The sequence below is a fragment of the Canis aureus genome, chromosome 14 (genome assembly GCF_053574225.1).
Source record: "Canis aureus isolate CA01 chromosome 14, VMU_Caureus_v.1.0, whole genome shotgun sequence".
Taxonomy (NCBI): domain Eukaryota; kingdom Metazoa; phylum Chordata; class Mammalia; order Carnivora; family Canidae; genus Canis; species Canis aureus.
In genome coordinates this window covers 470,422-487,939 of record NC_135624.1, presented here as the reverse complement: position 1 = coordinate 487,939, position 17,518 = coordinate 470,422, and positions in this window count along the sequence as shown.

Below are 17,518 nucleotides of genomic sequence, written 5' to 3'. Positions count from 1 at the left end.
TTTTCTTTTCTTTTCTCTTCTCTTCTTTTCTTTTCTTTTCTTTTCATTTCTTCTTTCTTTTTGATTTGTTGCATCCCCCACCCTTTATTCCTTTCTTTCTTTTTCTTTCTCTTTTTCTTTTTTCTTCCTTTTCTCTTTTTCTCTTTTCTTTCCTTCTTTCTCTCCTCTCTTTTTCTCCTTTTCCCAATACAATTTTTTTTGGCCACTCTGCACTGAGCAAAATGAATAGAAGGAAAACCTCACCTCAAAACAAAGAATCAGAAACAGTCCTCTCTCCTAAGAGTTACAAAATCTAGATTACAATTCAATGTCAGAAAGCCAATTCAGAAGCATGATTATACAGCTACTGGTGGCTCTAGAAAAAAGCATAAAGGGCTCAAGAGACTTCATGACTGCAGAATTTAGATACAATCAGGCAGAAATTAAAAATCAATTGAATGAGATGCAATCCAAACTAGAAGTCCTAACGACGAGGGTTAAGGAGGTGGAAGAACGAGTGAGTGACATAGAAGACAAGTTGATGGCAAAGAAGGAAACTCAGGAAAAAAGAGACAGACAAGAGAGCAAGAAGACAGATTAAGGGAAATAAATGACAGTCTGAGGAAGAAAAACCTACTTGTAATTGGGGTTCCTGAGGGCACCGACAGGGACAGAGGGCCAGAATATGTATTTGAACAAATCCTAGCTGAAAACAATCCTAATCTGGGAAGGGAAACAGGCATTCAGATCCAGGAAATAGAGAGATCCCCCCCTAAAATCAATAAAAACCGTCCAACACCTCGACATTTAATAGTAAAGCTTGCAAATTCCAAACATAAAGAGAAGATCCTTAAAGCAGCGAGAGACAAGAAATCCCTGACCTTTATGGGGAGGATCATTAGGGTAACAGCAGACCTCTCCACAGCGACCTGGCAGGCCAGAAAGGGCTGGCAGGATATATTCAGGGTCCTCCATGAGAAGAACATGCAACCAAGAATACTTTATCCAGCAAGGCTCTCATTCAAAATGGAAGGAGAGATAAAGAGCTTCCAAGACAGGCAGGAACTGAAAGAATATGTGACCTCCAAACCAGCTCTGCAAGAAATTTTAAGGGGGACTCTTAAAATTCCCCTTTAAGAAGAAGTTCAGTGGAACAATCCACAAAAACAAGGACTGAATAGATATCATGATGACACTAAACTCATATCCGTGGATAGTAACTCTGAACGTGAATGGGCTTAATGACCCCTTCAAAGGCGCAGGGTTTCAGACTGGATAAAAAAGCAGGACCCAACTATTTGCTGTCTACAAGAGACTCATATTAGACAGAAGGACACCTACAATCTGAAAATAATGGGTTGGAGAACCATTTACCATTCAAATGGTCCTCAAAAGAAAGCAGGGGTAGCCATCCTTATATCAGATAAACTAAAATTTACCCCGAAGACTATAGTGAGAGATGAAGACGGACACTAAATCATACTTAAAGGATATATCCAACAAGAGGACTTAACAATCCTCAATATATATTCCCCGAATATTGGAGCTGCCAAATATTTAAACCAATTAATAACGAAAGTGAAGAAATACTTAGATAATAATTATCTTATACTTGGTGACTTCAATCTAGGTCTTTCTACCCTCGATAGGTCTTCTAAGCACAACATCTCCAAAGAAACGAGAGCTTTATTTATTTTTATAATTATTTATTTATTTATTTATGATAGTCACAGAGAGAGAGAGAGAGAGGCAGAGACACAGGCAGAGGGAGAAGCAGGCTCCATGCACCGGGAGCCCGATGTGGGATCCGATCCTGGGTCTCCAGGATCGCACCCTGGTCCAAAGGCAGGCACCAAACCGCTACGCCACCCAGGGATCCCGAAACGAGAGCTTTAAATGATACACTGGAGCTGATAGATTTCACAGATATCTACAGAACTTTACATCCAAACTGAACTAAATAAACATTCTTCTCAAGTGCACATGGAACTTTCTCCAGAATAGACCACATACTGGATCACAAATCGCGTCTGAACCAATACGAAAAGATTCAGATCATCCCCGGCATATTCTCAGACCATAATGCCTTGAAATTAGAACTAAATCATAACAAGAAGTTTGGAAGGACTTCAAACACGTGGAGGTTAAGGACCATCCTGCTAAAAGATGAAAGGGTCAACCAGGAAATTGAGGAAGAATTAAAAAGATTCATGGAATCTAATGAGAATGAAGATACAAATGTTCAAAATCTTTGGCATGCAACAAAAGCAGTCCTAAGGGGGAAATACATCACAATACAAGCATCCATTCAAAAACTGGAAAGAACTCAAATACAAAAGCTAACCTTACTCATAAAGGAGCTAGAGAAAAAAACAGCAGCTAGATCCTACACCCAAAAGAATAAGAGATTTAATTAGAATTTGAGCAGACCTCAAGGAAATTGAGACCACAATAAATGTGGAACAGATCAACAAAACCAGGAGTTGGTTCTTTAAAAGAATTAATAACATACATAAACCATTAGCCAGTCTTATTAAAAAGAAGAGAGAGAAGACTCAAATTAATAAAATCATGAAAGAGAAAGGAGAGATCACTACCAACACAAGGAAATACAAACGATTTTAAAAACATATTATGAACAGCTATACGGAAATAAATTAGGCAATCTAGAAGAAATGGATGCATTTCTGGAGCCACAAACTACTAAAACTGGAACAGGAAGAAATAGAAAACCTAAACAGGCCAATAACCAGGGAGGAAATTGAAGCAGTCATCCAAAACCTCCCAAGTCACAGAAGTCCAGGGCCAGATGGCTTCCCCGGGGAAATCTATCAAACGTTTAAAGAAACCATACCTATCCTACTAAAGCTGTTTGGAAAGATAGAAAGAGATGGAGTACTTACAAATTCGTTCTATGAAGCCAGCATCCCCTTAATTCCAAAACCAGACAAAGACCCCACCAAAGAGGAGAATACAGACCAATATCCTTGATGAACATGGATGCAAAAATTCTCAACAAGATACTAGCCAATAGGATCCAACAATACATTAAGAATATTATTCACCATAACCAAGTAGGATTTATCCCCGGGACACAAGGATGGTTCAACACTCGTAAAACAATCGATGTGATTCATCATATCAGCAAGAGAAAAACCAAGAACCATATGATCATCTCATTAGAAGCAGAGAAAGTATTTGACAAAATAGAGCATCTATACCTGATCAAAACAGTTCAGAGTATAGGGATAGAGGGAACATTCCTCGACATCTTAAAAGCCATCTACGAGGTATCCCTGGGTGGCACAGCGGTTTGGTGCCTGCCTTTGGCCCAGGGCGCGATCCTGGAGACCCGGGATCGAATCCCACATCAAGCTCCCGGTGCATGGAGCCTTCTTCTCCCTCTGCCTGTGTCTCTGCCTCTCTCTCTCTCTCTGTGACTATCATAAATAAATTTAAAAAATTAAAAAAAAAGAATTAGGAATTAAAAAAAAAAAAAGCCATCTACAAAAAGCCCACAGCAAATATCATTCTCAATGGGACAGCACTGGGAGCCTTTCACCTAAGATCAGGAATAAGACAGGAATATCCACTCTCACCACTGCTATTCAACATAGTACTGGAAAAAAAAAAAAAACATAGTACTGGAAGTCCTAGTCTCAGCAATCAGACAACAAAAGACATTAAAGGCATTCAAATTGGCAAAGAAGAAGTCAAACTCTCCCTCTTTGCTGATGACATGATACTCTACCTAGAAAACCCAAAACCCTCCCCTGCAAGATTGCTAGAACTCATACAGCAATTTGGTAGCGTTGCAGGATACAAAATCAATGCCCAGAAATCAAAGGCATTTCTATACACTAACAATGAGACTGAAGAAAGAGAAATTAAGGAGTCAGTCTCATTAACAATTGCACCCAAATCATACGATACCTAGGAATAAACCTAACCAAGGAGGTAAATGATCTATACCCTAAAAACTATAGAAAACTTCTGAAATAAATTGAGGAACACACAAAGAGATGGAAAAATATTCCATGCTCATGGATTGGCAGAATTAATATTGTGAAAATGTCAATGTAACCCAGGCAATGTACACGTTTAATGGCAATCCCTATCAAAATACCATGGACTTTCTTCAGAGAGTTAGAACAAATTATTTTAAGATTTGTGTGGAATCAGAAAAGACCCCGAAAAGCCAGGGGAAATTTATTTTATTTTATTTTATTTTATTTTTTATTTATTTATGATAGTGACACACAGAGAGAGAGAGAGGCAGAGACACAGGCAGAGAGAGAAGCAGGCTCCATGCACCGGGAGCCCGATGTGGGACTCCATCCCGGGTCTCTAGGATCGTGCCCTGGGCCAAAGGCAGGTGCCAAACCACTGCGCCACCCAGGGATCCCAAGTCAGGGGAATTTTAAAAAAGAAAACTATATCTGGGGGCACCACATGCCAGATTTCAGCTTGTACTACAAAGCTGTGTTCATCAAGACAGTGTGGTACTGGCACAAAAACAGACACATAGATCAATGGAACAGAATAGAACCCAGAAGTGGACCTTGAACTTTATGGTCAACTAATATTCGATAAAGGAGGAAAGACTATCCATTGGAAGAAAGACAGTCTCTTCAATAGATGGTGCTGGGAAAATTGGACATCCACAGTCAGAAGAATGAAACTAGACCACTCTCTTTCACCATAAACAAAGATAAACTCAAAATGGATGAAAAATCTAAATGTGAGACAAGAGTCTATCAAAATCATAGAGAACACAGGCAACACCCGTTTTAAACTTGGCCACAGCAACTTCTTGCAAGGTACATCCATGAAGGCAAAAGAAACAAAAGCAAAAATGAACTATTGTGACTTCATCAAGATAAGAAGCTTTTGCACAGCAAAGGATACAGTCAACAAAACTAAAAGACAACCTACAGAATGGGAGAAGATATTTGCAAAAGATGTATCAGATAAAGGGCTAGTTTCCAAGATCTATAAAGAACTTCTTAAAATCAACACCAAAGAGACAAACAATCCAATCATGAAATGGGCAAAAGACATGAAGAGAAATCTCACCGAGGAAGACATTGACATGGCCAACATGCACATGAAAACATGCTCTGCATCACTTGCCCTTAGGGATATACAAATCAAAACCACAATGAGATACCATGTCACACAGTGAGAATGGGGGAAATTAACAAGGCAGGAAACCACAAATGTTGGAGAGGATGCAGAGAAAAGGGAACCCTCTTACACTGCTGGTGGGAATGTGAACTGGTGCAGCCACTCTGGAAAACTGTGTGGAGGTTCCTCAAAGAGTTAAAAATAGACCTGTCCGACGACTCAGCAATTGCACTATTGGGGATTTACACCAAAGATTCAGATGCAATGAAACGCCGGGACACCTGCACCCCGATGTTTATAGCAGAATGTCCACAATAGCCAAACTGTGGCAGGAGCCTCGGTGTCCATCGAAAGATGAATAGATAAAGAAGATGTGGTTTATGTATACAATGGAATATTACTCAGCCATTAGAAACGACAAATACCCACCATTATGCTGAGTGAAGTAAGTCAATCGGAGAAGGACAAACAGTGTATGTTCTCATTCCTTCAGGGAATATAAATAATAGTGAAAGGGAACATAAGGGAATGGAGAAGAAACGTTTGCGAAATATCAGAAAGGGAGAGAGATCATAAAGACTCCTAACTCTGGGAAAAGAACTAGGGGTGCTGGAAGGGGAGGAGGGCAGGGGGTGGGGGTGAATGGGTGACGGGCACTGAGGGGGACACTTGGCGGGATGAGCACTGCGTGTTATTCTGTATGTTGGTCAATTGAACACCAATAAAAAATAAATTTATTTTTAAAAAAAGATCAAACAACTACATATTTATGCTGCCAACATGGGAGTACCGAAATATAGAAACCAATTAACAACAAACGTACAGGAACACACTGATAATAATACAATGACTGGGGATTTTAACACCCACTTATGGCAATGGACCAATCGTCCATGCAGAAAATCAACAGGGAAACAATAGCCTTGACACACTGGACCAAAGAGACTCAACAGATATAGTCTGAATATTTCTTCCTAAAGCAGAATACACATTCTTTTCAAGTGCACATGGGACATTCTCCAGAATAGATTATATCATGGACCACAAATCAGCCCTCAACAGGTACAACAGGTACAAGAAGGATGGTATCACACCATGTACATTTTCGGTCCATGACGCTATGAAACTCGAGGTCGACATTAAGAAAAAATTTGGACAGACCAAAAATTCATGGAGATTATGATCATCCTACTAGAGAATGAATGGAGCAACCAGGAAATTAAAGAGGAAATTTAAAACAAATGAAAATGAAAACATGTTTCTTCAAACCTCTAGGATGTAGCAAAGACAGTCCTTAGAGGGAAGTAGATAGCAATACAGTCCTACCTCAAGAAACAAGAAGTCTCCAATACACAACCCAACACTACACCTAAAGGAGCTGGAAAAGGAATAGGAAACAAAGTCTAAAGCCTACAGAAGAAGGGAAAAATAAAGATGAGAGCAGAAATAAACAATACAGAAACAACGAAACAGTAGAATGGAATAATGAAACTAAGAACTGGTTCTTCAAAATAACTAAGAAAATGGATCAAACCCTCGCCAGCCTTATCAACAAGAAAACAGAAAAGAACTAAATAAATAAAATCACAAAAGAGAGAAGAGAGATCACAATCAACACCAGAAAAATAAGACAATTATAAGGGAATACTATGAAAGATTATACACTAACAAACTGGGAGACCTGGAATAAATGGACAAATCCCTAGAAATGTATAAACGAGCAAAACTGAAATAGGAAGAAATAGAAAATGTGAACACACCCATAACTAGCAAAGGAACCTGGGTGCCTCAGTGGTTGTGCATCTGCTTTGGCTCAGGTCATGATCCCGGGGTCCTGGGGAATCATGTCCCACATCAGGCTCCCTGCATGGAGCCTCATTTTCCCCCTGCCTATACCCCTGCCTCTCTGTGTCTCACATGAATACATAAATAAAATCTTTAAAAAAGAAAAAAGATAAATGATGAGAAAGGACCCAAATAAAATCACAAATGAAAAAAAGAGAAATAACAATCAACACTAGAGAAATACAAACATTTATAAGAGAACATTATGAAAAATTATATGCCAGCAACCTAGAACCTGGAAGAAATAGATCAATTCCTGGAAATATATAACATAGCAAAAATGAAAAAGGAAGAAATAAGAAACTTGAACAGACAGATAACCAGCAACGAAATTGAATCAGCAATCAAGAATCTCCCAACAGGAGACGCTAAGATCAATAGAATAGAATGGAATGGAATGCCGAAACAAGAAACAAACCTGTAACTCTAGGATCCATTAATCGACAACAAGGCAGCAAGGAATATCCAATGGCACAAAGACAGTCTCTTCAAAAAACCCTAACCCTGACCCCAGGATAAGAACAAATAGTGTTGGGAAAACCAGGCAGCCACATGCAGAAGAATGAAACGGGACCACTTTCTTACACCATATATATAAAAAATAAATTCAAAATGGATGAAAGACCTAAATGTGAGACCTGAAACCATACAAAGAAGAAAAGATAGGCAGCAACATCTTTGACGTTGGCCATTGGATCTTCTTTCTAGATATGCCTCTGAGGTGAGGGAAACAAAAGCAAAAATACTATTGAGACTTCATCAAATTCAAAACCTTCTGCAAAGTGAAAGAAACAACCAACGCTAAAAGGCAACATACAAAATGAAAGGAGATATTTGTAAACAACACATCCAATAAACAGTATGCAAAATACGTAAAGCAAATATAAATCTCAGCATCCTAAACACAAATTATCCAACTGCAGATGGGCAGAAGACATGAATGGACTTTGTCTCTGACAAGACATCCAGATGGCCACCAGACACCGAAAGACACTCAGCGTCACCCATCATCAGGGAAATGCAAATGAAAACCACAATAAGATGTCACCTGACAGCCGTCAGAATGGCTAAAATTAACAACAGAAGAAACAACAGGTGTTGTTGAGGCTATAGAGAAGAGGGAGCCCCCTTACACTCCTGGTGGACATGCGAACAGGTGCAGCCACTGTGGAAAACACTGTGGGGGGTCCTCGAGACGTTAAAAATAGGGGATCCCTGGGTGGTGCAGCGGTTTGGCACCTGCCTTTGGCCCATGTCGCGATCCTGGTGAACCGGGATCGAATCCCACGTCGGACTCACAGTGCACGGAGCCTGCTTCTCCCTCTGCCTGTGTCTCTGCCTCTCTCTCTGTGACTATCATAAAAAAATTAAAAAAAGAAGTTAAACATAGAGCTACCCTACGATTCCAAAATTGCAGAGCTAGGTATTTACCCCAAGGATACAAAAGTCGTTTAGTAGATTCCAAGTGGGACACGCAGCCCAGTGTTTGTAGCAACGTTATCAACAACAGCCAAACTGTGGATACAGCCCAGATGTCCATCGAGTGATGAATGGGCAGTGACGATGTGGTAAATATACCCACTGCGACATCACCGGGTCATCAGAAGTGATGAAATGAAGCCATTTACAATGACGTGGGAGAAGTGGAAATGACTTATGCTCAAGGAACTCAGTCAGTCAGAGAAAGATACCAAATACCATACAATTGCATTCACATGTGAATTTTAAGAAACCAGACAAATTGGCAAAGGGACACAGGGGGGATGAGAGAAGCAAACAAAAAAACACTTTCTTAACCACAGAGAATAAACTAATAAATACCAGAGGAAGGTGAGGGGGATGGGGAATCAGGCGATGGGGATAGTGGAGGGCACCTGTGGCCAGTACCAGGCGTTGTATCCAAGGGTTGAATCACTATGTGGTAAACCTGAAACTATATCATTCTGTGTATACAAACAGGAATTCAAGTAAAACTATTTTTTTTTAATTTTTATTTATTTATGATAGTCACAGAGAGAGAAAGAGAGGCAGAGACACAGGCAGAGAGAAGCAGGCTCCATGCACCGGGATCCCGACGTGGGAATCGATCCTGGGTCTCCAGGAAGGCGCCCTAGGCCAAAGGCGGCGCCAAACCGCTGCGCCACCCAGGATCCCCAAGTAAAACTTTAAAATAATAATAGGTAGTATTGATGAAACATGTACGCACTAGAGATAAAATCAGAAAGGCAACTGAAAATCCAAATAAAGAGTCTTTAGAGCCACAAATCCCCTCCTTAGCTCACCTCGGGAGAAGCCTGCTATGTCTATTCTGACCCCATCAGAAGGCTGGATTTTGATTCTCTGGGGAGGCCACTGACTTGGTGGAGTCAGGCTATCTTTGAACCCAAAACCTAAATAGAGTGCATAAAACTAAGCGGCCCAAGATGCTAGGAGTCCCAGTGCAGGCACATGCCAGACCCAAACTCTAACCATACACAGACATAACTCTAACCCTACACTTAATCCTAATGTTAACTTAGCCCTTAAACAAGACCCATCACTAATCGAAAAACAAACAAAAACCCCAAGACCAAAACACATTCACTGAACCTTTCTGCCAACCCTCACCCTAACTCCTAAATGTAGGTTCACCTAAACTTAGGTTTCCTTAATCCTGACCCCTACCTTAAATCTAACCCGAACCCTAACCTCTAACCCTAACCTTAATATAAGGTATTCAAATCCTATTCCTAACCTTAACCTGTACCCTAACCCTAACCCTCTAATACTAATCCTATCTCATACCCCAAACTGTACCCTAACCGTACCCTAAAACCAACCCCTAACCCACTCCCTAACCCTATATCTTACCCTTTTCCAAAACCGTACCCTGACCCTGACCTGACCCTAACCCTAACCTGTAACCAAACCTTAACCCTAACCTTAGCCCTAACCCCTATCCTAATCCTAACCCTCACTCTAACCCTAAACCTAGCCCTAAGTTTAACTGTAACCCTTAACTCTAACCCCTAACCATAACTCACACCCTCACCCCTAACCCTAACTGCAAACCTAAGCCCAACCCTAACTCTAACCATAACCCTAACCCCAACCTCTAACCTCCTGCCCTAATCCCTAGAGCCTAAACCCTAACCCTAACACTAAATCCTGTCCCTTACCCTAACCCCCATCCTAACTCTTAACACTGACAAATACCCTTATGCCTCACCTAACCTCTAATTCGTAATCATAAGCATAATCACTAACCCCTAACATCTAACCTAAGGCTAACCACCAACTTCCTCCCCTCTCCTCACCCTACCATTCATTCTACACTTTCACTTACCCTGTGGTTCTGAGGAGTCCCTTCTGATGTGGAAGTGGCCCCCAACAGCTCCTCCAGATTCCTCCAAGGGGTCCTGAGGAAGCCAATCTCCTGTGAGTGCGGACGTGGCCCCACGTGTTCCTGAGTCATTGTCAGCGGGTCCTGAGGACGCTGGGTCTCCTGTCACTGTGGACTATGCCTCACATCCTCTGGAAGCCTCACAGCAGGTCCTCAGGGTGCCGGGGACTCCTGTCACCCTGGACATGGCCCCACGTCCCCCAGAAAACTCACCGCGGGTCCTGAGGAGGCTGTGGGCTCCTGTCAGCATACACGCAGCCCCTTATGTCCCGAAGCCAAAGTGCAGGTCCTGAGGAAGACAGGGTACCTGTCAGCATTGACGTGGCCCCACATTTTCCTCAAGCCTCTCCATAAGACCTGAGGAGGCTGGGGGCTCCTGTCAGCATGGATGTGGCCCCAAATCTTCCCAAAACTTCACAGTGGGTCCTGAGGAGGCTGGAGACTCCTGTCACTATGGATGCGGCACCCACATTTTTCTTAGGCCTCACCACAGACCCTGACAAAGCTGGGGTCTTCTGTCCCCATGGACGCATCCACACATTTCCCCAAGTCTACACCAGGGGTCCTGAGGAAGTCAGCGTCCTGCTGTGTCCATGTGGCCCCAAATCCTCCCGAAGTGTCGCCGAGGGTTCTGAGGAGGCTGGGGCTCCTGTAACCATGAATGCAGCCCCCAGCTTCCAGAAGCCTCAACTTATGTCCTGAGGGACCCGGGAGCTCCTGCCAGAGTGAACGCGTCGCCACATCTTCCTGAAGCCTCCCCACAGGTCCTGAGGCAGCTCAGGGACTCCTGTCAGTGTGGATGCAGGCCCATATCTTCCTGAAGCCTCCCCGGGGGTCGTGAGGCTGCTCAGGGGTGCCTCTCAGCGTGGATGCGGGCCCACAATTTCCTGATACCTCCCTGCGGGTCCTGAGGTGCTCAGGGCTCCTGTCAGCGTGAATGTGGGCCCACATCTTCCAGAAGCCTCCCTGCGGGTCCTGAGGCGGCCCAGGGGCTCCTGTCAGGGTGGATGTGGTCCCACATATTCCTAAAGCCTCATCGCGGGTCCTGAGGAGACCGGGGTTCCTGTCAGCATGAATGTGACCCAATTTCCCCCTGAAGACTCCCCGCGGGTCCTGAGGAGGCTGCAGCTCATCAGCATAGACGCGTCCCCATGTCTTCCGCAGGCCTCCCCAGCACAGGCTGGCTCCTGTTAGTGCAGGCAGAGGAGGCCTACTGCACATGCATGCCCCATGGGAGGGGCCTGGGCTCAGGCGCCCCCTGCGGGATGCTCAGGCGCTACAGGAGACTGTGCAGGAGGCAGCGGGTGCTCTCTGTGCTGCACCTGCCTCCTTTCAGCCTTCATCTGGGGCCTGTTAGCTTTGGAAACATCTCACTGAAAAGGAGCCCAACACCCGGCTTCCCCAGAAATACTTAAGGACAAGGAATTGGAGCCCACAGGACGTGAAAGGAAATGTGGACCAGACTTTTACCACGTCCTGCAAAACTCACTCAACCCTCTTCCACTGTGGGCGGGACCGCGGGTTGGTGCAGCCGCCCTGGAAACAGTGTGGAGGCCCCTCAGGAAGTTACAAATAGAGCCGCCCTGCGACCAGCAGGTGAACGGCCTGGAGCTCACTCCGAAGATACAGATGCAGTGAGACTTGGGACACCTGCACCCCAATGTCCACAGCAGCCGGTCCACAGTAGCCACACTGTGGGAGGACCCTCGGTGTCCGCTGCCAGATGATGGATAAAGAGGATGGGAGATAGATGATGGTCATAGAGAGAGGAATGGAACTCAGCTATCAAAGAGAAGGAAATCTTGCCATTTGCAATGATGTGGATAGAACTAAAGGGATCATGTTAAGTGAAGTAACTCACTCGGAAAAGAGAATGACGTGTGGTTTCATTCATAGGTGGAATTAAAGAAGCAAAGCAGATGAACAACTGTAAAGGGAAGGAAAAACAAATAAGATGAAAACAGATGCAGGAAATACAGACTCTTAATGATAGGAAACAAACTGAGGGTCGCTGGAGGGGGCGGATAACAGGGGACCGGCATGAAGGAGGTCACGTGATGTCACGAGCACTGCTGTTATCTCCAACTGGTGAATCCCTGAATTCTTCCTCTGAAAGTGTAATACGCTATACGTTAATTAATTGGGTTTAAATTAAGTTAAAAAAATCAGTTCTATCAGAGCACATTTCCTTCTGTACTCTCTGTTTTGCTCATTCAGCTTATGCCAGAACCACCCCCGTGGGTCTGGTTTGTCTAAGTAGGCTCCACGCCTCGTCCATGGCCCAACACAGGCCTAGAACTCACGACCCCTGAGATCAGGACTGGAGGTGAGGTCAGGAGTTGGATGCTTAACCGACGGAGCCAGCCGGGGGCCCGAGAACCACACTGCTTTATCCTGTGTCTCTGTGACATCTTTTGAAATAGGAAAGTGCCGCGTCCCACTCTGTCATGCTTCTCCAATACTGATTTGACCTCCGGGGTCATTTGTTGTGGGGGTTGGATGTTATGGGTTTTGTTTTTTTTTTCCTATTTCTAAGATCTGCCACCATGATTTTGATAGGAATGACATGAAACTGAGGGTGGCTTCAGGAACTGCGGACATTTTCACAAGATGAGGCTCCGACCCCACGAGCCCAGGACGGCCTCCCAGAGCCTGGTATGGCTCAGTGCACAAGACTTGTGCTCCTTTGGTTCAGTCTCATTATTTATCCTCCTTGATGCTCCTGAGAAGGCCTTCACGTCCTTCCTTTCCTTCCTGAGTGCTCATTGTCGGGACACAGCAAGGCTACTCTGCTTTGTAGGGTCAGTTTTTGTCCCTTTACTTTACTGAGCTCACTCCTTAGTTCTAACAGGTTTTGGTGGAGGCTCTTGGGTTTCCTGTTTCTAGTACCGCGTCTTCAGCAAATAGGGACAGTGTGACGTCCCCCTTCCATGTGTGGAACCTTTGCTGTTTACAGCTTAATGTCCTAGAAAGCCCCACAATTGAATCAAAACTGAGCCCAGGCCAAGGGCAGGAAGCCCCTATTAGAATGAGAACAGAGCTCAATGCCCTTGAAGGCCCCATATCAAAATGTAAACAGAACTTGAGGAATTGCTCCAGCCCTTCTTGAGGTCCCCAAGACCAGCCCTTAAAATTTTTTTTTAATTTTTATTTTTTTATGATAGTCACAGACAGAGAGAGAGAGAGGAGAGAGAGGCAGAGACACAGGCAGAGGGAGAAGCAGGCTCCATGCGCCGGGAGCCTGATGTGGGATTCGATCCCGGGTCTCCAGGATCGTGCCCTGGGCCAAAGGCAGGCGCTAAACCGCTGCGCCACCCAGGGATCCCAAGACCAGCCCTTAAAACTAAGCTAAAACCTACCTCGGGTCCAAGTCCCTGATCTGCAATGTCGGGTATACTTGGACACAAGATCGAGCTTGTAAATAATCCCTCGTGTGTTTGCATCGGAATCGGCTTCTTGGTGGTTTCTCATATTCGCAATCTTGGGCACAACAGTCTGAGATAAAAAACAAAACCAAAAGAAACTCAGACGCGGGCAGAATGAAAGCAGGGTTCTGAGAGAAGCGGCAGGGAACCGGGGGCTTGGCGGCTCTTCTGTGGTGGGCCTGCAGACTGGGGGGCGGAATCCTCAGTCCTAGAGCTAGAGGACCAGCGTCCCCACCCGCCTCTCCCCCATCAGACCCGAGTCTCAGGGAGCAGCACAGCACTGCCCGCTGGAGGCCAGAGGTGCTGATGCCCACCCCGTCACTGATCCCCGCAGGTGCATCTCCCAGGCAGATGTGCACCTGACAATCAGCACCACATCCCATCGCCAGACACCACACAGACCACTCGCTGCCACCAAGTTGTCAGACCACAGAGGCCCGGAGAGGAGGCCCGGAGACACATTTGCCTCTCGCAAAACTTGCGCCCCTATCGAACGAAATCCTTTCAAGCGAAGCTTACAGAAGGTCTGCATGTGGGATGTTCAAGTCCTAAGCTCAAACCAAAGGAGTGTGCATGCCTTGGAGGCAGCTGTCCGCTGGGAGCCAAATTGACAAGGCAGACACTTGGTTCACACTCCGCCACACTCGCGCATACAATGAAATGCTGTGGAAGCAGAACGTACAGGCAGTCAGGATGGGGGAGGTACAGGCCATAAGCTCAACTCTCAGAAGTGTGTATGCTTTGCATCCGATGACTGCTAGACACTTATAGAGATGAGGAATACCCGAGCTACACTCTAATTGAACAAGGACGTTGGCAATCGCTATATTGAACTCAGATACACGTGTACAGTCCTGACACTTCCACTCGCATTTCTCCAACCTCTTTTAGCACCTAATGTAAGGAAGTTAGCAGCTATGACTATGGGTAGGCAGGATGCGGGAGGGTCCTGCCCTGATCTCAGCTCTCACAAAAGACCATGCCTAGAAGCCCGCTTTCAACTAGCTGCGTTCTAATGGCCGTGAGACCATAGAAGTCTTCTAACTCAGGAGGTTTGAAGAATACCACTCTACTGTACCTGGAGACACCTTCCAGGCCTGCACTATTCCACTTGCTTCTCACAAGCTTCTGACAAACGTCTCTGGTGAAGATGTTCAAAACTCATTCTGCAGGCAGTGTGGAACTGTGAGGGACTAGGTGTGAGCTCAACTCTCGGGAGAGAGATGCTTTTGGACTCAGAGTTCAGCTAGCTTCTCACGTATGGAACTTAGTATGTAGCACCTGTCTAAGACAGGAATTACTAGGAAATCGCTGGATTGAGCTTGGAGGCACTAGTCTTGTATGCGGGGATTTTCCACTTACCTCTCACAACACTTCAGTCACGCATCAAGCCTAGGCCTGTTAGCAGCAAAGTGTACCTGCAGGCAGGATGTGGGAAGTACAGGCCATAAGCTCAACTCTCAAAAGTGTGTACAACTGGGAGGCAAATGTCTGCTACCCACTCGTACATGGGAGTTAGAAACTAGCTACACTCTAATTGAACAAGGACGTTGGCAATCACTGTATTGAACTCAGATACACGTGAGTACCATCCTGACACTTCCACTTGCATTTCTCCAACCTCTCCCAGCACCTAAGATAAGGACGTTAGCAGCTATGACTATGGGCAGGCAGGATGCAGGAGGGTCCTGCCCTGAGCTCAGCTTTCAAAAGGAGACCTGCCTCGAAGCAAGCTTTCTACTTACTGCATTCTGATGGCCATCAGAACGTGGCAGCATTGTAATTCAGGATGTTCCATGAATACCGCTTTACTGCACCTGGAGACACAACCTTGAAGCCTGCAGCTTGCCCCTTGCGTCCCATGAGCTTCTGACAAACATGTCTAGTGAGGATGTTCGTAACTGTATCTGCAGGCAGTGTGGAACTGGGAAGGACCACGTTTCAGCTCAACTCTGAGAGGGAAGTTCCCCAGAGAGACAGCTTTCAGCTAGCTACTCAGGTTTGGAAGTTAGTATGTAGCTCCCATCTGAGGGAGGAATTCCTCAGAAGTTGCTGGATTGAACTAACACACATTTGCCTCTCGCAAAACTTGCGTCCCGTATCGAACAAAATCCTTTGGAAGCTAAGCGTAAAGGCGGTCAGCATGTGGGAGGTTCAAGTCCTAAGCTCAATCCAAAGGTGTGTGCATGCCTTGCAGGCAGCTGTCCGCTGGGAGCCAAATTAACAAGGCAGACACTTGGTTCTCACTCCGTTACTCTCTCGCATACAACGAAATGCTGTGGAAGCGGAACGCACAGGCAGTCAGATGGGGGAGGTACAGGCCATAAGCTCAAATCTCAGAAGTGTGTATGCTTTGCAGGCCGACGTTGCTAGACACTTATCGAGGCGAGGTATACCCGAGCTACACTCTAATTGAACAAGGACGTTCGTAATCGCTATATTGAACTCAGATACACATGAGTACAGTTCTGACACTTCCACTCGCATTTCTCCAACATCTCCCAGAACCTCACTTAAGGATGTTAGCAGCTATGACAATGGGCAGGCAGGATGCGGGAGGGTCCTGCCCTGAGCTCAGCTCTCACAAGAGAGCATGCCTAGAAGCCAGCTTTCAACTAGCTGCGTTCTAATGGCCGTGAGACCATAGCAGTTCTAACTCAGGAGGTTCGAAGAATACCACTCTACTGCACCTGGAGACACCTTCCAGGCCTGCATGATTCCACTTGTGTCCCACAAGCTTCTGACAAACGTCTCTGGTGAAGACGTTCAAAACTCATTCTACAGGCAGTGTGGAACTGTGAGGGACAGGGTGTGAGCTCAACTCTCGGAAGAGAGATGCTTTTGGACTCGGGGTTCAGCTAGCTTCTCACGTATGGAACTTAGTATGTAGCACCTGTCTACTACAGGAATTACTAGGATATCGCTGGATTGAGCTTGGAGGCACTAGTCTTGTATGCCGGGATTTTCCACTTACCTCTCACAACACTTCAGTCACGCATCGAGCCTAGGCCTGTTAGCAGTGAAGTGTACCTGCAGGCAGGATGTGGAAAGTACAGGCCAAAAGCTAAACTCTCAGAAGTGTGTATGCTTTGCAGGCCGATGTCTGCTAGACAGTTATCGAGGCGAGGTATACCCGAGCTACACTCTAATTGAACAAGGACGTTGGCAATCATTGTATTGAACTCAGATAGACGTGAGTACAGGCCTCATGCTTCCACATGCATTTCTCACAACCTCTCCCAGCACCTAATATAAGGATGTTAGCAGCTATGTCTACAGGCCGGCAGGATGCGGGAGGGTCCTGTCTTGAATTCAGCTCTCAAAAGGAAGCAGGCCTCGAAGCCGAAAGTCAGGAGGTTCAATGAATACCGCACTACTGCACCTGGAGACACAACCATTGAAGACTTCAACTTGCCCCTTGCGTCCCATGAGCTTCTGGCATACATCTCTAGTGAGGATGTTCAAAACTCTATCTGCAGGCAGTGTGGAACTGTGAGGGACTACGTGGGGTCTCACCTCTCAGAATCAAGTTCCCCTGGACACTGCGTTCAACTAGCTTCTCTTGTATGGAAGTAGTAGCAATGTATGAGAGGAATTCCTCGGTAGTCGCTGGATTGAGTTTCAAGACACATGTCTCCTGGCCTGCACCTTCCAATTGCCTCTCACACAACTTCTGTCCTGCAACAAACCTAGGCCTGTTAGAAGCGAAGTGTACATGCAGTCAGTGTGGGACCCAGGAAATTTCTTTTTATTTATTTAT